General features: G+C 40.9%; 1 protein-coding gene and 1 long non-coding RNA gene across 7 annotated transcripts in view; one reads left to right on the top strand and one right to left on the bottom strand.

The window, feature by feature from the left end:
• The window catches only part of LOC309810580, a 51,663-nt gene extending 41,304 nt beyond the window's left edge, over positions 1-10,359 (top strand). For 3 of the 4 annotated variants that reach the window (XR_014295028.1, XR_014295029.1, XR_014295030.1), the window contains 2 exons: positions 1,548-1,632; positions 8,365-9,504. This is a non-coding gene — a long non-coding RNA (uncharacterized lncRNA). Of the gene's footprint in view, positions 1-1,547; positions 1,633-8,364; positions 9,505-9,553 lie in introns of those variants that run through there. The other variant, XR_014295027.1, reaches the window with a different exon arrangement.
• Positions 1-21,858, bottom strand: part of MKLN1 (muskelin 1) — a 362,427-nt gene that overhangs the window by 235,433 nt on the left and 105,136 nt on the right. The window lies entirely within an intron of this gene.

Genomic DNA, 21,858 nt, shown 5'->3' with positions numbered 1-21,858 from the left:
CTGCCTTCTGTTTTCATAGAAAACCTTATAATACTTGTTATTTCTTTAAACCATGCATATGTATAACTTTTGTTTTTAAAAGAATATAAGTTTCCTGATGGCAGGGACCATGAGAGTCTTGTTCTATTAAAATCCCCAGTGCTCCACCTGAAGTAGGTGTTCAGAAAGTATTTGTTATTCAAGTAACTGAAGTCACTGTTCTTGAAGCTCTGAATGGCTCCTTGTAAGGCACAGCATTAAGATCACAATACTTGTGATGCCTGCAGGGACTGCAGGCAGGGTCTGGCCCCTGCAAACTCCTCTCCCTGACTCTTCCTCTAGTGCCAGGTGCTCACATGCACATTGTTCCTTCCTGCCTCAGGAAATTTGCACATGCTGTTCCTTCTACCTAAAAAAGCTCTTCACTACCATCACCTAGTTCTCTCCATAAATCGGTTAGACTTCAGCTCAGATGTCAATTCCTCCAGGGGATCCTCGCTGTCTTCTGTCTTCCTCTCTTCACTAGCCTGATGGGGCCATGGTAGGCCTATCCCAGGATCCCCAAAGACCTTGTAGGTTATGTTAAGGCATTTATTTTTCTAACTAGAAGAGAATAGGGAGCCACCAAAGTGTTGCCAGCCAGGAAAGATAAGATCAAATATGTTGGTAGGTCTGGGGCTCAGAGAATTATGAACAGCAGCAAGCAGCTTACCTGGGACACAGATGACCCTTGCTCAACAAACAGTGGCCTCATCCTACCTCCCCAGGGTACCTCCAATAATTCCCTATGGTAGTGTTTTCCAGAATGGGGCATGACTATCACTGGGGGCTCTAGGGATAATTTTAGTGGCATATAACCAAATATTTTTCAAAGATTAACATATTTATTTCAATGGGGATTCAAAAATAAAACTTGCATTCTAACCCCCCCCCAAAAAAGAAGTCAATGTCATGAAAATAAAATGCATGTGGGTATGGTGTGAGGAGACAGGTCTAGATTAGGAGCCTTAAGAAACATAACAACCAAATAAAATATGTTTGAATTAACCATCTTTAAAAGTCATTTGGGAGGAGGGGGAAATGGAGAGTTATTCTTAAAGGGTATAGAGTTTGTTTAGCGTAACGAAAAAGTTCTGGAAATGGTGGTGGTGATTACACAATATTGTGAATAGACAATGCCACTGAATTGGACACTTAAAATGGAAAATTTTACAATATGCATATTTTACCACATATTTTTTAAAAAGACATTTTGGGAACAAGTAGGGAATATTTGAATGTGGGTGGATATTACATGCTATTGAGAAATTATAAGAATCATGTGAAGTGTGCAAATGGAATTGTGTTTACCTGATAAAGATGTGTTTATTATTTAGAGATAAATGTTGAAATATTTAGGGGGGAAACATATATGTTTCTATAACTTGCTTTAAATTACTTCAGCAAAAAAAAAAAAGAAGAAGAAAAAGGAAAAATGGAGAATATATGGAAAAATTTTAGCAATTGTTTGATCTAGATGGTAGATATTGGATGTTCATTATACTATTCTGATTCCTTCTATGTACTAGAATTTTACAAAGGAGAAGGGAATCATGAACAAATCACCTTTCTATAAGACACCACAAACGATGACTGGAGATCTGAATTGGAAATGTAAGTTACTCTAAGGTGATGCTCTCTGGAAGGCCAGACTTTCCAGGGTAAGGAGGTGGGTGGCACAGGAAGAGTGTTGGTGGTCAGAGTCACATAACCCTAATAGAGGTGTTACATATGAAAAGAAGCTGACGAGAAAGTTCAAAAGGATGAAGAAAAAGTTTCAACCCAAAACGGGAGGGCAGGAAGTCTGCACAGAGAATCATTGCTCTCAGCTGTAACTGGCTTTCCTGTTACCCCTGTGTCCTTCCTTGGGGTTTGGGCTGCTTAATTGCACTGAAAGGTCAAACTGTTGCAGTTATGGAAGCTAAACAGAGAGGAAAAGGATTGTTTTCACCAAAGACACTGCAGGTCATTTCCCTTCTACAAAACTATGCACCATAAAGCAAGCCACTAGGTTGTATCTCCTCTATACAGGTTTTTGTTTGTTTGTTTGTTTGTTTGTTTTTCGGTACACGGGCCTCTCACTGTTGTGGCCTCTCCCCGTTGTGGAGCACAGGCTCCGGACGCGCAGGCTCAGTGGCCATGGCTCACGGGCCCAGCTGCTCCGCGGCATGTGGGATCTTCCCAGACCGGGGCACGAGCCCATGTCCCCTGCATTGGCAGGCGGACTCTCAACCACTGTGCCACCAGGGAAGCCCTCATTTTAGTTTTGATTTGTATTTCCCTGACAGCTAATGATGTTGAGCACCTGTTCATGTGCTTATTGACTGGCCTTTTGTATATCTTCCCTGAAGGAATGTTTATTCAAATTCTTTGTCCATTTTATTTTTTAGGGTATCAAATGTGATTGGCTTTAATTGTTTTTATAAGCAATTTAGGGTCTTAGGGTATATCCATTTTGGGAGGAAACCAGGTTGCTTTTGTAGGGCATGCCTGGTGTGGTCCTAAGATTGATTCACATGGCTTTATTTACTTATTTGTTTTTTAAAATTTTTACTGGAGTGTAGTTGATTTTCAATGTTGTGTTAGTTTCAGGGGTGTGTGTGTGTGTGTGTGCGTGTGTGTGTGTGTATCTCCATTCTTTTCCAGATTCATTTCCCATATAGGTTATTACAGAATATTGAGTAGAGTTCTCTGTGCTATACAGTAAGTCCTTGTTAGTTATCTATTTTGTATGTAGTAGTGTGTATATGTTAATCCCAATCTCCTAATTTATCACTTCCCCCATGTTCCTCTTTTGGTAACCGTAAGTTTGATTTCAAGATCTGTGGGTCTGTTTCTGTTTTGTAAAAAAGTTCATTTATATCATTTTTTATTAGATTCCACATATAAGTGATATCATATGATATTTGTCTTTCTGTCTGACTTACTTCACTTAGTATGATAATCTCTAGGTCCATCCATGTTGCTGCAAATGGCATTATTTCATTCTTTTTTATGGCTAATTCCATTGTATATATATGCCACATCTTCTTTATCCATTCATCTGTCGATGGACATTTAGGTTGCTTCCATGTCTTGGCTATTGTAAACAGCGCTGCAGTGAACACTGGGGTGCATGTATCTTTTTGAATTATAGTTTTCTCTGGATATATGCCCAGGAGTGGGATTGCTGGATCATATGGTAGTCCTGTATTTAGTTTTTTAAGGAACCTCCATACTGTTCTCCATAATGGTTATACCAATTTACATTCCCACCAACAGTATAGGAGGGTTCCCTGTCCATTTTAAAATTGGGTTATTTATCTTATTATTGAGATGTAAGTGTTCTTTCTATATTTCTAGACATAATCTATTTTTTTTCATTACCTATGCCTTTGGTATCATATCCAAGGGATCACTGCCAAATCCAATGCTGTAAAGCTCTGTCCTGTTTTCTTCTAAGTGTATAGTCACTTTTATATGTTGCTGGATTCAGTTTGCTAGTATAATGCTGACAATTTTTATTCATAAGCGATATTGTTCTGTACTTTTCCTGTGATGTCTGGCTTTGGAATCAGGGTAACAGCAGCCTCAAAGAATGAGTTGGAAGTGTTACTTCCTCTTCTATTTTTTGGAAGAGTTTGTGAAAATTTTGTATTATTTCTTTAAATTTTGGTAAAATTCAACAGCAACCTCATCTGGGCCTGACCTCTTCTTTGTGAGAAGTCTTAAATTCCTAACTCAATCAATTTATTTGTTACAGGTTTATTATGATTTTCTGTTCTTCTTGCATAGTTTATGTAGTTTTTTTTAAAATTAATTTATTTATTTTTGGCTGCATTGGGTCTTTGCTGCTGGCACAGGCTTTTCTCTAGTTGCGTGGAGCGGGGGCTACTCTTCGTTGCAGTGCACGGGCTTCTCATTGCGGTGGCTTCTCTTGTTGAGGAGCACAGGCTTTAGGCACGTGGGCTTCAGTAGTTGTGGCTCATGGGCTCCAGAGCACAGGCTCAGTAGTTGTGGCACATGGGCTTAGTTGCTCCGTGGCATGTGGAATCTTCCTGGAGCAGGGCTCGAACACGTGTCCCCTATATTGGCAGGTGGATTCTTAACCACTGTGCCACCAGGGAAGTCTGTAGCTTCTGTCTTTCAAAGAATTGGTCCATTTTATCCAAGTTATCTAATTTATTGGCATACAATTGTTGATAGTATTCACTTTTTTATCCTTTTTATTTTTGTGGAGTTGGTAGTAGTGTCCTCTTTTATTTCTGATTTTAGTAATTTGAATCTTCTCTCTTTTGTTTCTTGGTCAGTCTAGCTAAAGGTTTGTCATTTTGTGGATATTTTCAAAGAACCAGCTTTTGGTTTTGTTCATTTTCTCTATTGTTTTTCCTATCCTTTGTTCCATTAATTTCCACTCTAATCTATTTCCTTCCATCTGCTTGATTTGGGTTTAGTGTGCTCTTCTTTTTCTAGTTTCTGAAAATGGAAGAATAGGTTATTGATTTGAGATCTTTTTCTTTTTTTTTTCCTTCAATATAGGCATCTACAGCTATAAGTTTCTTTCTAGGTACTGCTTTGGTACATTCCATAAGTTTTGGTATGTTTTGCTTCCATTTTCATTCATCTCAAAGTATGTTCTAATTTCCTTTGTAATTTCTTTTTTGACCTATTGGTTATTTAGGAGTGAATTGTTTAATATCCATTTATTTGTGAATTTACCAAATTTCCTTGTCTTACTGATTCTAATTTATTTCCATTGTGGTCAGAAGTCATGTTTTGTATAACTTCAAATCTTTTAAATTTATTAGGGCTTGTCTTATAATCTAGAATATAATCTATCCTGGAGAATAGTCCATATTCATCTGAGAAGAATGTGTATCTTGCTGTTGGTGGTTGGAGCATTTTATAGATGTCTGTTAGGTCTAACTGGTTTATAGTTTTGTTACAAACCGAATAATACACTGTCATAATTATTCATTAATATAATCTTATGTCATTTTTTAAGGTTGAGAAAAGAAAGGAAAGCAAGTTATATTTAGAGTTTTTTTATATCACCTTCTTATTTACCAATTATGGTTCTCTTCACTTTTTTCCTGCAGATTTGAGATACCATCTTGTAACTCATTTCTTATTCCACTACAGCTTTGTTCCCACCCACCTCCATTGTGCTGTCATTATCAAATATGTTCTTTTATACAACTGCTTTCTAGATCATTTAAGAGAAAAAAGGGAGAAAATATATATTGATATACTGTCTTTTCTAATTACATAATTATATTTACTAGTGCTCTTTGGTTTTTTGTGTGGATTTGAGTCAGCTTGAAGAACTTTCTTGTTTCTTGTAACTCTAGCTAGCAGTGAATTCTCTCAGATTTTGTTTATCTGGGATTGTCTCTGTTTCACATTCATTTTTGAGAAATAGTTTACTGGATAAAAGATTCCTATTTGACAGGGATTTTCCCCTCAGCATTTTGAATATGGCATCTCACTGCTTTCTAGCCTCCATTGTTTCTGGTGAGAAGTCAGTTATTAGTCTTATTTGGGTTCCCTTGTTTGTGATGTGTTGGGTTTTTTCCTTGCTGTTTTCTAGATATTCACTTTCAACATTTTTACTATGATGTGTCTGAATGTGGATCTCTTTGTGTTTATTCTACTTGGGATTAGTTGAGCTTCTTGGATGTGTAGATTAATGTTTTTCATCAAATTTCAGAAGTTTTCAGCCATTATTTCTTTAAATATTTTTCTGCTCCTCTCTTTCTCTTTCTCCTTCTGGTACTCCCATTGTGCATGTGTTGATGTGCTTAATGATTCTCACATTCCTCTGAAGTTCTGTTCATATTTCTTCATCCTCTTTTCTCTCTGTTTTTGAGATCAAATAATATCTATCTATCTATCATCTATCTATCTATCTTCAAGTTTGCTGATTCTTTCTTCTACCAGTTCAAATATACTGCTGAGCCCCTCTAGTGAATTTTTTTTTCTATTATCACAGTTTTCAAGTTCAGGATATCCATTAGGTTCTTTTAAAAACAATAATAATTTCCATCTCTTTATTGATTATCTTATGAGAGATTGTTACCCTACCTTCTTTTGATTCTTTAAGCATGGTTTTCTTCAGTTCTTTCAATATATTTATGATAGCTGCTTTGAAGTCTCTGTCTGCTAAGTTGGATATCTGGGCCCTCTCACAGGGAGTTTCTGTTGACGGCTTTTTTCCTCCTTTATGGGTCACATCATACTTTCCTATTTCTTTACATGTCTCATAATTTTTTTGTTGAAAACTGGACATTTTAGATAATATACTGTAGCAGGTCTGGATACTGATCCCCTCATTTTTCTGAACTGTTCAGAATTTGGGTTCTGAACCAAGTATGATATGAAGACTAAATTGGAGGTGAATTTGAGGTACAGGTACTGATAGATCACCCCTGACCAGATGAAAACTTCATAGAGAATCTCTGAGAACCGTCTCCCTTATGTACTCCAAGCACAGAATACCAGCAGATACTGATAAAAATAAACCACTAAACCAGGTATCAGGAAACAAGGGTACTAAATCTTAGCTCTCTTCTTGGATTTCTAGGTGACGCAGAGTAAGCCAGTCAACCTCTTCTGAGCTCCAGTTCCCTGGAATAGCATATTGTGTTCAAATATTTGTCTCACCGCTGGTCCCCAAATAGGGCATGTAGTTTAGATTGTATTTATGGTGGAGTGATTTTCACTAAATCTTCCCTATTCTTTTTCCATCCTGCTATTTCTTGTGACTGACATCATGCATCTGGGAAGTATCTGCCTGGGCTTTGAGAGTTATTGCTGCTTTGGATTTGTGAACTACAGATTGAGTCTTGTCTAATAAGCATCATGTTCTAAACACCTTGAACTTGTTGGATGAAGAAAGGAAATCACAAAGTTTATCCCTACCCTCACTAAATGTTTTAATTTGTGAAAGAAAAGGCAGTAGGGAACTTGGAATTTCTGGCTCTGATCTTTTGGTCCTAGTCTACTGTTCCAAGCCAGAATCATGTCTCATCCTCCCCAGGCACTATTATTTTTGGTCACTTAAAATGAAGTTGTTCCTAGACAATTCATCTTCCAGTTATCTTTGGAACAAAGTTTGCCTCCAGTAAGATCTTTACAAGGGCCTGTGGCCCTGACTTACTTTTTACTGACTTCTTAATAAGCCTGCCACAAGCCATTTGAATACCTTGGAGATCAAGATTAGTAAGTCCCATCAGTCATTAAGGTGGTTAAAATCGGTCTCCCTCCAGAGATTAGGTTTAACAAGCTCACCCACAGGGCGAGGACTCTTTGGCCAAAAAACCCCAGATCTAAATTGAAAACAACTGACCAAACCAAGATCGAGCTAGTTTTCTTACTTGCGGCAGCCAAACTATTGTCCTGACTGGTAGGCAGAGTTTTCACAGCACAATAAAGTTGTTAAAAAACATTTGGGGCCCAATAGGGAATCATTGCTTAATGGTTATAGAGTTTTTGTTTTGGATGATGATAAAATTTTGGAAAGAGATAGTGGTAATGGTTACACAAGATTATGTATATACTTAATGCCACCGAATTGTACATTTAAAAATGGTCAAAATAGGGCTTCCCTGGTGGCGCAGTGGTTGAGAGTCCGCCTGCCGATGTAGGCGACACGGGTTCGTGCCCCGGTCCGGGAGGATCCCACATGCCGCAGAGCGGCTAGGCCCGTGAGCCATGGCCGCTGAGCCTGCGCGTCCAGAGCCTGTGCTCCGCAAGGGGAGAGGCCACAACAGTGAGAGGCCCGCATACCGCAAAAAAAAAAAAAAAAAAAAAAAGGGGTCAAAATAGTCAATTTCATGTTATGTATATTCTACCACACACACACACACACACACACACACACACACACACACACACACCCCTTGGGGCCCCACTACTGCTGGCTCTCTGTCCAGAATGTTCCTCAAATTGTTTAATAATAACATCTAATCTGAGGCTTTGCCAGCACCTGAGGTTCCTGAAGAGCTCCAAAGATTCCTGAGTATTACTGCCAACAGCATGGCGAACGGAAAAAAAATTAACTTCCCATATCTCTGCCTGTTTCCCCAGAAACTTGGAAATAATCTGTAGCTACTTAGAGTCCAGGGGTGCAGAAAGGCTTAAGAAGGGTGTATGTACATTTGGAGTTAGTCTGAGTTGGCATCCACTTCTGTGTATCCTCAATAATTGGTACCTGAAATAACTAGCAGGATCATTAAGTGGCTTACCCTAATCCTTCTAAATTGTTAGACTTAATCTAGAATTATGATGATGTAACCCCAGCTAACTGCCAATAGTTTTGAACATCCTTTTCTGATTGACTATGTCTTTTTCCTGTTTATCTGTCAGGCCACTGCAGCCTTGTGACCCAAGGCTCTGGAATGGATGAGCTTTCCTACTCACTCCCTCCTGCACACACCGCGTCTCCATGGAAACAGCTTGTCAGGCCCTGTTTGGCTGCAGGTTCTGAAGACCTCTCATCTGCAGCCCCAGTCCTGCACAGATTCAGCCTTAATAAGCCAGGCTTCTAAGGAGGAACTAGTACTAGGAGGCCCATCCTCTCTAGCTGGTGGGGTCTGGAATTGTCCTTAAGTCTCCTTTGGGGTATACCTGGGGAGTCCTGAATGCCACTGAGTTGCTCTGACCTTCCAACATTGATATTCAGGTCAATGGCAGGCTTTCCATCCTGGGTTTCTGCTTCAACCTGAACTCATCATCTCCTTCCAGCAAGCCTTCTGCTCCCATCATCTCTCCCCACCCACCAAAGGTGAAAGTCATTGTGAGCTCTACAGGCCCCACCTGTGGCTAATCACCAAGGTCGGTAACTACTTTGGTATCACTCAACCTCATCTTTCTTGCATCCCTATTGCCTCTGCTATAGTTCAGGCCCACATTATTTTCTTCTTCAATTACTGCAAGATCCTCCAACCTGGTCCTCCTACTTCTATACTTGCTTTCCTTACATCCAATCTCCATATTACAACCAGTGAGAAAACTTCCTAAAAAAACAGATCTGACACGTCCTTCTCCCACAGAAAGTCAGTGGTTCCCATTGCCCTCAGGATAGAACTCAGACCCTCTTACATACATACAAGATTACACCTTTAATCTGACCCCTGCTCACCTCTCCAGGATCATCTCTTGCCCCTTCCCCTGCATATTCTGATCTTGGCCACACCAAACCACTTACCTTCTCCAATGAACCACCTGTTCTCTCTTGCCTCTGTGACTTTGCACTGTTGCCTCCTTCACCTGGAGTGTCCATTCTCCATGCCCCCCCCCCTCCATAAACCTTTCACATTCTTGGGGAAGCTTTTCCAACTGTCAAATCTAAGTGCCTCTTCTATGTTCTTTTAGAGCTCCTATGTTTACTCCCTTTCTGCTGAACTGTCAACTCCCTGAGGGCAAGGAATATGCCAACCTCTAGTTCAGTGCCTAATATATTCACTCAAATGTCTGTTGTATATGTGAAAGAATAAAGACTAAGCCTCTGGAATAAAAATGCCACCACATGCTAATTACAAGTATCCTTTTCCAGAGTCTTCTGTTGTCGGGCATCATTCATCCATCAGATCGGATCAGGCATTTGCTACACTGCCAGGACACTGCGACTTGGACTGCTGGCCACTGTCCTTGGGGGTACATCTACAAATGGGTCAGTTGCCCCAGTTCACTCTGGCTAGTTCTGGTTGCCTCTTTTTTGTTAGTCACTGGGGAGGTCCCTGCCGGCCTCGTGGCTGAACCCTTGTGGCTTCAGTCAGCAGCTGGAGAGCCATTCCTAAGAGCTGAGATAGTGACTCAGCCCTTCTCTCATTACTGAGGGAAGATTCCTTTCTCACTGGTTACGCAATGTCACCCAGGCTATGTTTTCATTAGTGGAGTCCAAAATTTGGAATCATGGTAAGAGGAGAAAATGGCAGTTAATCTCAGGAATAGATAAGATCTGTCATGTTTCTGCAGGAGAGATTTTCTTTTCTTCTCTTTTTGTTTTTGGTGGGTCATGGGTGGGTGAAGGAAGTGGTAAGGAACCTGTGTTCATATATAAAGAAATAAATCAAAGGAGGAGTTGAATGTATACGATGCTTTTGCTCGGAGAGTTCAATGAATTATCTGGGAAAGAATCCAGAAAAAGAGAGACTTCTCATCAGAGGTAGGTGCCCACCCATGTATGTAAAAGAGCATTTAGCCCTCAGCCCTGTTCCATTCATTTTTTCCTAAATCAACACATCTCTCATCTCCCAGAAATGAGAAACCAGTCAACTTTTTGCTGTGGACCTGGATGAAATGAAAAAAAACAATGGATTTTGCTTCAGACTGGGTTCCCTTGCTTGCAGTGTAAGGCTTACACAGAAGAGTAAGGATGCTAGGAAGAGGAAGTAGCAAAGCAAAGGCACAATCTCACCTTCTCCCCTGCAGTAAGAAAGTAAAAGATCCATTAGATGAGAAAATGTATGTGAAAGCACTTAGCACAGTGCTTGGCGGATGGATGAGATTCAATAATATTGACTCTGTTTTATCTATGCTCAGTGTAGAGACTCATAAGGCAGATTTTGTGTAGGAAGAATATAGGGGGAACCAGTGGGAGTGAGGGAGTGTGCTCTAACTGGATGATAGTTAAAATTTTGCTGTTAGAGTTTCTTTCCTTTGACTGTATCAAAAAACAAACACCAACTAGAGACAAAAGACATTGTCTTCAGACATTTCTATTTCTATTTTACTATTAATGGTTCATTATATTCTTTCTCTCTTGCCTGTCTTTTTTTTTTTTTCAGGCAGTAATGGAGAGAACTTAAAGGCATTAAACATCATAAATGAGGGTGGAAATACACGTTTTCTGTTTCTTTAAGCTAGATAAAAACCTAACCGTCTGAATTGGAATACTATCACTCATAACTTCTACTATATAAATAAATAATTTTAACAAGTATAACGTCCTAGTAGACATGAGACAGTTAATGTAGAGACCAAGGAGCAACTGGGTCATTTGCCTCAGTACTGAGGTAGTTTCTTAATTGGACGTGTTACGAGTGGTAGAAGATCTCGTCTGTTGACAACTTAGAAAGTTGCAGTTGAGGAGGCAAAAGGAAAACAGAAATCATAAGCACTTTTACACATTTGAAGTTGTTAATAGGCAGCTTCTAACTCTATGTATGTTCGTATTACTAAAACCTAGAACAGCACTCAGAGTACTTGTAAGTGCTTGTTTAACCAAAACGAAACTAAAAGCAAAACAAAATGAAACAAACAAAACTGGTACTTGTTAACATCAGTCAGCTATGTCCCACTCTAGGTTCATAATACTATCAGATTAATAAAAGCTCTGAAACCAAAGTAACCATGTCCTGTGATTGTATAGCATCATCCCACATGTATTTCCTTTTCATACTCAACAGTTCTATACTCAACATATACTCAGTATGTAGTCTTTATTGCCTCCATTTACAGGTAAAGGAACCATTTCATAACAGGTAAAGGGGCTTGCTCAGATAAGCAAGAAAATTAATGTTAACCTAGAGTCTAAGATTCTTAACTCCAAAATGAATAGACAAAATTAAAAGACAAAAAAATCCTTTATTAGGGGCAAAGAGATCCTCCTTAATATTTTAATAAAGAGCTATCACAACTCAATCATTAAAAGACAAAGACCCTAATAGAAAAATTGGCAAAGTATACAAACCAACAAATTATAAAATGAGATCTCTGTAGTAATCAAAGAAATACTTTATTGTTAATCAGGCTCTGCTTAAACTGTGAGTTTAGAAATCGCTGGTAAAATGGCCTAGACTAGATTTCAGAACAAAGGTTAAAGATAAATGGGCCTTGGGGCTTCCCTGGTGGCTCAGTGGTTAAGAACCTGCCTGCCAACGCAGGGGACATGGGTTCGAGCCCTGGTCCGGGAAGATCCCACATGCTGCAGAGCAACTAAGCCAGTGCGCTACAACTACTGAGCCTGCACTCTAGAGCCCGCGAGCCACAACTACTGAAGCCCGCATGCCCAGAGTCCATGCTCCGCAACAAGAAGCCTGTGCACTGCAACAAAAAGTAGCCCCCGCTCACCACAACTAGAGAAAGCCTGTGTGCACAGCAACGGAGACTCAATGCAGCCAAAAATAAATAAATAAAATAAATAAATTTATAATAAATAAATAAATGAGCCTTGGACGTCCCTGGTGGTGCAGTGGTTAAGAATCCGCCTGCCAATGCAGGGGACATGGGTTCGAGCCCTGGTCCGGGAAGATCCCACATGCTGCAGAGCCGCTAAGCCCGTGCACCACAACTACTGAGCCTGAGCTCTAGAGCCCACAAGCCACAACTGCTGAGCCCGCGTGCTACAACTACTGAAGCCCGTGCTCCTAGAGCCCATGTTCCACAACAAGAGAAGCCACCACGATGAAAAGCCCATGCACGGCAACGAAGAGTAGCCCCCGCTCGCTGCAAGTAGAGAAAGCCCACACGTAGCAACAAAGACCCAACACAGCCAAAAATAAATAAATAAAATAAATAAATTTATAATAAATAAATAAATGAGCCTTTTCCTTGCCCTAATCCCAATTTGAGTTTTGCAATTTTAATACCTTCCACTGGAGTGAAGACATGAGAAAGCCAAAAACATTGGGAAGAACAGATCAGCATTGTCTGGGCCTCACAGATAATTATCAGCAGCTGAGGAGAAGGAATTCATAGGGCAGCATCCCAGAGCCTGTGGGCCCCCGATGTTCCTCAGGGACAGAGTCAAGCCTTGTCTGGCTCTATGAAGAGCCCCGTAGTCTTGCTCCTCAAACTGTGGTTCGTGGGCAGCAGCGGGGATATCTCCAGGGAGCTTACGGAAATACCGAACCTTGAGCCCTGACTCCAGGCCTCATGAATCAGAATCTGCATTTTAGCAAGTTTCCCAGGTAACATACACACACAGTGAAGCTTGAAAAGCATTGCCCTGGGGGGCGTGGCTCAGGGTCTGCTCATTGCAGGTGCTCAGTAAATGCATGCCCACTGGATGAAAGACTGGACAGGGTGATCTCTGCGGTCCCTTTCAAAAGTAAATCATCTGATTTACTGAAAACTAGTCACTATCCAGTTGAGTGAAGTATCAACCATTTGACAAAGGGCTTTAAGTAAGATTAATGAATTAATACTGGTGTTTTGGTGTTGCAGTTTTCTACAGTGAATTCAGAGTTTATTATCAGTATCATTTCACTAGGCTTCTTTATATGCCCAGGAGGCACCAACAGGGCATAAATCCTTCCCTTTTGTCCTCTCTGGTCTACCTCTCACATAAAGGAAAGAATTGGGAATGTAAAATAGAATGAGTAGAAATGAGAGCAAGTCTGAAAACGCTGGAGAAAAGAATGCCCACCGATGTAAGGACATTGCTCTTTTATCTGCCTTTCCAGTGAGTGGAGTCTCTAAGCTTTCACCTTGTACCATATGGGCATGTGTGTGGAGGAAGTGGTGGTGAGGAGGGAAAGAAGAGACAAGGAAGAGAAAGAAGGGACCAAGAATTAAGGACCCCTGTGCTGTCCAATGAGCTGACACAGGCAAAGGTACCAAATCTGGCCGTTAAAGTGCATCTGAAGCAACTGTGTGCACCGTCATCATCATTATTGTCATTATCGTCATTTTTAGTTCTACTTGCTGTCTGCCAACCTCTTCACAGAGCAGACCATTTTAATAGTGACCCAGCCCATAGCTTCAAGGTTGTCCACAGACCTGATGCTGCCAGAAAACCAGTTACAAGAAGGGAGACAAAAGGGATCCAGAGAATGGAGAGGCATTCTGAGTTCCATTAATGAGTGAGGTGACTCACGGCTGACTCAGACAAACGAAGACAAGCCTGGAGCGGGGAGACGGTGGGGGGCAGACCTCAAAGGAGCCCTGCCAAAATGTTCAAATGGGAGCTAGGAGGCCAGGGACACGGTGTTATTTAGAGAGCAGCCTGCAGCTCTGGTGTTGAAGGGAGGAGCGGATCTGAAAACAGAGGGAGAAAATTGCATTTGAGGCCAAAAACTGAGTTGTGAATCTGTAGCTTTCTGTGCTTTGACAAATGTGTAACATTCTCTGGTGACATTGACCTGCTCCTTGGTAAACCTTAGAATACTAATTCAATAGGAATTAATTGTCATCAGTTTCCTGGGGAGTAGAGGTAAATCAGGTACCACTCTCATTTTTCTAATGATCTCAGTGAGAAAAATAAGCCTCTTTCTTTAGTATTTTACATTTGGAGAACACTGTGATCCGACCTGTGCTTATAGATGATAGATTTTTTAAAAACTTGAACATATGACTAAAGCATCTTCTCTCTGATTAATGGCTAATTGAGGTTTCAGTTTGAAGATTCCAGTTATATACTGTTATGAAGGTTCACAGCTGCATTTTCCTATATGGACTGTACTGAAATGATATGTCCCACCACACACTATGTCTAGGTCCCCTAAAGCAAGCGTCCCCAACCCTGCCAGTACTGGTCTGCAGCCTGCTAGGAACTGGGCCACACAGCGGGAGGTAAGCGGCGGGCAAGCAAGCGAAGCTTCATCTGCCGCTCCCCATTGCTCCCCATCACTCGCATTACCACCTGAAACATCTGCCCCCCCCGCCGTCTGTCAAAAAATTGTCTTCCACGAAACCAGTCCAGTGCCAAAGATGTTTGGGACCATTGTCCTAAAGATGATGCATTTGCGAGATGGCTAGATGGAGGTATAGACTACTTGGGTGACATGGTTTTTCTCTGTGTACTAAAAATCCCACACAGAGATCAAACCCATGACCTCAGCCTCATTAAGACAATGCAAACCAACTGAGCTATCTAAAAATAATTTTGGTGGATTACATATTTATATATGATTTGATGACTATTGTCTCAAATATACTTCACCAGAATGGCACGATAGTGGAAGAGACAGGGGTTCTTTGCCAGCTTGGCCACCCGTGAACTTTCACTAAGGTGAAAAATAAGTTGCTCCAAACGCAAATTTTTTCAACTTTGCCTGCCCCTAACAGGTGGCAATGGCAGTTGGACGTGGTTGTTTTAGTCTTGGCCAACTAGTTTTCTACTATCAGCAAGTTTACTGTATTTAATTTGGGGTGTTTTGCAACATTATTAAGCCCAGTTTGTCTGACAATTGCAAAAGCAATGAGAATGTGGAATGTGCTATTAAGAAGAGGCTTATGATTATGATGAAAATGAAAATGAAAGAGATTAACAAAATGAATATTAGGAATGGTAAGAAAAATCACCAGTGTTGCATGTGGGTAAAAGAGAGATCATTAGTCAATAGGGGTGATTCTGAAAGACAAAGAGAGCTTCAAAACATGTGAAAAATGCTGTCTGGGTCAATGCAATGAACATCACAATCAGCAAGAAATGAGGAAAAGTAATCCAAGAAATGGAAACAATTTGGAGTTTGTGATTAGAGACCTGGCATCAGCTTTGAATTCCTATAATCCAAATATTAATTCAGGTAAGGGCTAAAAAATATGTTCAAGCATTTAAAAGCCAGGTGTGGTAAAAGTTCTCATTCTGGGGCTTCCCTGGTGGCGCAGTGGTTGAGAGTCCTCCTGCCGATGCAGGGGACATGGGTTCGTGCCCCGGTCCGGGAAGATCCCACATGCCGCGGAGCGGCTAGGCCCATGAGCCATGGCCGCTGAGCCTGCACGTCCAGACCCTGTACTCCACAACAGGAGAGGCCACAGCAGTGAGAGGCCCGTGTACCCCCCCCCAAAAAAAAGTTCTCATTCTGGATCCTTTGCTGAAAACCAGTGATAGTTCCATAGATTCAAGATCTGTTAGATCTACACAACATTAAATTCCCTATGGAAGCTGAGAAGGAGTTTTATGACACTTGGCAAAGCCCACCAAAGGCTGCCTTGACCACCTTTCAATTTATATGGACTGGTCTGTTTCGATAAAGAAGCCCAGTAGGATGGCTATCAGCAAGGAGATTAGAATGCTCTCTACTTTTAAAACTTTGAAGGACCATCAAGCCCCTTTTTGGTAGAGACAGGTCTTCCTAAGCTTAAATCACTAATGGCCAGTTTTGTCTTACTACAGTTTTTCAGAATTCACCTGTTTATAAGATATATAAATGTGTGTATACATTCCTCTGTACACTTTTTGGATCTTGCTTCTTTATTTAACATTGGACAGTGGGATTTTCCTTTAGCTTTTAGCTAATTGTTTAACATGGTCTTTCAATGGAAGCTTGGTATTCCACTTCCTTACTGTCATTTGATCCACTTTTTGCTGAGTTCATAAGAATGCTATGATATTAATATCATTTGGCATAAATTGTTATGTTTCTCTGATTATTTCATTAGGATAAATTAGTAGAATAAAGTTACTAGGCCATAGTGTTATGAATATGTTTAAAGTTTTAATATATTTCTAAATTTTCCTTCAAAAAGATTTTGCCAACTGATATCCCTTCAAGAAAAATATCAATGTTCCTGTTTCCATGTACCTTTGTCAGTATTAGGTACTATTTTTCTTTTGCCTCTACTCATTTTGAGGAGAAAACATTTTTTAATGTTTATTTATTTGTTATTGAGACCTCTTTCTATGATTTTTAATGCATGTCCTTTGCCAATTTTTCTACTGGAACACTTTCCTTTTAATTATGATTTGTAATCATTCTTTATATATTAACCAATTTTTTATTTGCCTTTTAACTTTATAATAGTCACCACCATTGTTTTTCATCTCTAAAGGTAATACCAATTGCAGTTAATTCACATGGCTGATGGGAAAACTGAATGAGAAAATATTTGTGAAAATACTATAAAACATAAAGGATTTTAATCACATACTTCTAGTGTTGATGCTATCCAGAAATCAAGAGGACTGGACTACAAATCTAACATGAATTTGTAGACAAACTACAAGTCTAACATGAATTTGTAGACAGTCTAACATGAATTTGTAGACAAATAAACTCCTATTCTTGACTCTGACAGTATCTTACGAAATAAGAATTATATGTTTTGTATCATAGTTATTAGGAATGCCATAAAAATAAACAAAGATATCAGCTATCAAAACACTCTGAGGGACTTCCCTGGTGGCACAGTGGTTAAGAATCCGCCTGCCAATGCAGGGGACATGGGTTCGAGCCCTGGTCTGGGAAGATCCCACATGCCGTGGAGCAGCTAAGCCCATGTACCACAACTATTGGGCCTGAGCTCTAGAGCCTGCAAGCCACAACTACTGAGCCCACGTGCCACAACTACTGAAGCCCATACGCCTAGAGCCCGTGCTCCGCAACAAGAGAAGCCACTGCGATGAGAAGCCCACCCACCGCAATGAGAAGCCTGCGCACCGCAACAAAGAGTAGCCCCCGCTTGCAGCAACTAGAGAAACCCACTTGCAGCAACAAAGACCCAATGCAGCCAAAAATAAATAAATAAAGTAATTTTTTAAAAAAAGAACAACAGGGCTTCCCTGGTGGCGCAGTGGTTGAGAGTCTGCCTGCCAATGCAGGGGATGCTGGTTCGGGCCCTGGTCTGGGAAGATCCCACATGCCGTGGAGCAGCTGGGCCCGTGAGCCACAACTGCTGAGCCTGCACGTCTGGAGCCTGTGCTCCGCAACAAGAGAGGCCGCGACAGTGAGAGGCCTGTGCACCGTGATGAAGAGTGGTCCCCACTTGCCATAACTAGAGAAAGCCCTCGCACAGAAACGAAGACCCAACACAGCTAAAAATAAATAAATAAATAAAAAAAAAAAAAAAAAAAAAGAACAACAACACTCTGAGACTTTTAGATGAATCCATAAAACCAAGCTGTTGCACTATTTTACTTTTTTTTTTGCGGTACGCGGGCCTCTCACTGTTGTGGCCTCTCCCGTTGCGGAGCACAGGCTCCGGACACGCAGGCTCAGTGGCCATGGCCCACGGGCCCAGCCGCTCCGCGGCATGTGGGATCTTCCTGGACCGGGGCATGAACCCATGTCCCCTGCATCAGCAAGCGGACTCTCAACCACTGCGCCACCAGGGAAGCCCTTTACTTTCTTTTGAAAAAGTTAATTAATCCAGTATAGGCCCACTGTAACAGGAAAGACACCATAGTCATCACTATTGTTACCTCAGGTTCATAAGTTATGCCTGCTCACCTTTCCAAACAGTCCTTTTCTCAAGTTTTTTTTTTTTTTAAATATTTATTTATTTATTTATTTGGTTGCACCGGGTGTTAGTTGCAGAAGGTGGGCTCCTTAGTTGTGGCACATGGGCTCCTTAGTTGAGGTAGGTGGGCTTTTTAGCATGTAGCTTGAGGGCTCTTTAGTTGTGGCATGCAAACTCTTGGTTGCGGCATGCACGTGGGATATAGTTCCCTGACCAGGGATCGAACCCGGGCCCCCCTGCATTGGGAATGCAGAGGCTTAACCACTGCACCACCAGGGAAGTCCCTCAAGTTTTTTTTTTAACTTGAAAACTGAAAGAGATTAATCAGAGAAAAACTCTTCTCCAACAGAAAGAAAGATTTTTAAAAACTATATAGTTTTATAATTAATGGATTAAACAATATTTAAGGGCATACACGGAGAAGCTCTCTCCCAGTGATGTCACCATCCTCCCTCTGCCCACACCCTCGTCCTTATGGCTTCTTGTGTTTCCTGCCAGTGTTTCTGTATACATATGCAAGCAAATACAAATAAATATTGTCATTATAATTCCTCTTTTCATTCACAAAAGTAGCATACCATATACATTGCTCTCTACCTTGCTTTTTAACTTAATATATTTTGAATAGGAGCCCTCAATAGGAAGACATTTAATGTAAACATGAGACATGATATTGGCATTAAACAAGAAAATTTTCAAATTCCTGTCTTGGTTCTGTCACCATAATTATATAAGCTCAGAGTTGGACAGTGTGCTGGAAGATTTGCTAGTCAGTCATCAAACCATTTTCCTCTTTTTCCTGGGCACAGGACTGCCTCCCCTGCAGTTAGGTGTGGCCATGTGACTGAATTCTACTGGACAGAAAGAATGCGAGCAGAGCTGACGTGAACCACTTCGAGGTCCATCGCCTAAAAACCTCCCCACACAATCCTCTACAATCTTTCCCTGTCTGTCAGCAGGATGTCAACACCTAAAGCAACCTTATAACAGCATGTTGAAGGTGGCAGAATTATGAGATGGAAGGACCTGGTTCTTTGAACTACCACTTGGAAGAGAGCCACCCACCATCAGGATCACCCATTTTGGATGTTATATGAGTGAGAAATAAATTTCCTGTCATGTCTGAGCCATGAGACAGTTTTAGATTTGATACACAGATTTAATACAGCAGCTAGTATTGCCTTAATTAACCCAGATGACAACCTCAAAGTCCTTCTAGTCCAATGACTGGCATATAGCAGGCACTCAATAAATGTATTTGGATGCATGAATGAACATTTGCACACCTCTGGAGATAGAGAGTTAATTCACTATCCCATTGGTCAGTTTAATACATTTGGATCAGCTTGAATGATTGGAAAATTACTTGTATGAAGCTAAAACCTATCAGCTTCTAACTTGTACCAATTTGTAACTGCCCTTTGCAATCACACAAAATAAGTCTGAGCCCTCTTCAAAACAGCCTTTCAGCTATTTGACAATACCTCCTTCTATGCTCTCTGTGACAAATCCTCTGGTATCCAAGCTGAGGAACCTAATGTTTTAAGTTTTTCTTCTTAGGTTATACAGTAGTTACTAAAGCTCTTAATACCATCTTTACCCTCCTCTGGGCACATTTGGGTTTGTCATTCTTCCCCATTCCATGGGTACTCAGGACAGAATGTCATATTCTTGGCAACACTGACCAGCCTATGTGGGTACCAATTGCCCCTTTTAGTCAGTACTCCATACCTCAATTAATGCAGCTTAATATTATAACAGTCTCTTGGGTGGCCATATCACCTATTGACTCATTTTGAGCTTGTGGTCAAGCTTCCCACCTCTCTTCTCTCCTCTTCCTGGCCCCCAGCATACACACTAATTCACTAGATGACCTTAAACAAATCACCTCTCTGGGACTCATTTCTCATGTGAAAAATGAGGGGGTTGGATCAGGTGATTTCTGAGTTGTTTTTCTTTCCTGTTCTAATATTCTTTGAGTCTGAAACAGGAAGTTCCAGGAGAGCTCACGTTGTACTTTTACGTAGACTCTTTCGCCCATAGCAGTATGAGAGTGTAAATCTGCCTGGAAACATTAAGCTTGTCAAACAACTTGAAGCTCCACAGGTACTTTTTCTCAGCTGCATTAAGCTTATATAAGATATGTGGACAGTGTGTGGTAGATTGTGTTTATACACTAAGGCAATGGACTGTGCTGAACTATAGTAGTGAAGGAGGGAGAAAATAAGGCTCAGGCAGAAAAAAAATAGTGAGAGCATGAGGGCAAACAAGGTGTGGTTTTCTCTGATGGAACTCTCCATAACTATTTTAAGGGAGAGAGAACATGAAAAAGAGGATATACATTTCACTCAGCTGAAAGCCTGGTGTGATGTCTTGTCAGTTTCCTCATCTCACTTCACACACTGTCCTAACGTACAACAAAAAATTACTCTCAGCCAACTGGCAAATAAATGCATTTGCTCTTTGGGGTAATCAAACCATATCTCCATACCCCTTGCCCTTGGCCAATTTCTTATAAAGCAGACATTTTTCATGATTTTAGCTGACTAATTCTTCCTGGTATTTCTGCCTGACAGTCCTCGATCCATGCCTAAGAGGCTGGATCCACTTCCTACCCTAGACTAAGATTCTACCCATTATTATTTGACCTCTTTTGAAAAACTCATTGCCAGCTTTATAACCTGATCTGGGCATACTCCCCATTGGGGCCTGCATTTCCTGTGGATGATGCATTGGTTTCCTAGGTGACGGCAGGAAGGAACAGACCTGTTAGCTTGTGGCTTCTGACTCACTCGCTGCAATGGACGTCACAGAATCGTGGCTGAACAAGTGGATGCTGATAAAAGCTTGTGCTTAAGCGGGGCACTGGTGGTTAAAAACCATCCCATTGTACCAGCTCTCCTTCCCACTAAGCAAGCCGACAGACTGACATAAATACCAGATGTGAAAAAACAGTCAACAGATTTGGAACCTCTCTGAACTCCCAGTCCTATAGAAGTGCACAGTGGAGACCTATTTACAACCCCAATGTTTTGTTCCTTTCCCTGTTTAGAGTTTCCTCTTTTTTTCTGGAATGTGTAAGTACCAGGATTCTCTAATGAAATGTCTGATGGAGGCTGAAGAGGGGGAGGTGGAGACAAGCCAAAAACTCACCAGAAGCCTGTTTACTAAGGTGACATCTCCTTTTGATCTTTCACATATGTTCCCTGAGAGGGGAAGTAAACTCACAATGGACTAACAAATTATCAGAATCCAGAATAAAAAACACATTCTGTTGGGCTAATTTCATGAAGCCTAGAGACAAGGAGAGACACGCATGCGCGTGCACACATACACACAGACACACAGACACACACACACACAGAGATTAACTTTCTAGTTACCTCTTTTGCTATCAACTGATCCCAGCAACGTACAAGTCAAAGAAGACTGCCTGGGATAAAAAACACAAAGAGCTGCTTTGTCCTTCACATCTGAACTACTGAAGACTGAATGGATTCTTTCGATTCTTGAATTCCTTAAATGACCAACAAACCTAAAGTTTCCCTACTGGGAATAATGCCTCTTGTTTTCCACGGAGTCTTAAGGGATGCTTTAAATAGCATCAGCAAGCATCCGAATGAATTAAGACAGCAAATGTAGGTTAGCTTTATTTAGACAGATAAAGACAAGCAGAGAAAGTTGTCTGGTTCAAGGGCAGTGCAGCCTGACAGGACAGCATTTCTCAGAGGAGGG

Source organism: Mesoplodon mirus (genome assembly GCF_964341445.2).
Source record: "Mesoplodon mirus genome assembly, chromosome: 9".
Taxonomy (NCBI): Eukaryota; Metazoa; Chordata; class Mammalia; order Artiodactyla; family Ziphiidae; genus Mesoplodon; species Mesoplodon mirus.
The sequence above is the reverse complement of the archived record's forward strand: the minus strand, read 5'-3'. Positions and strand labels throughout refer to the sequence as shown.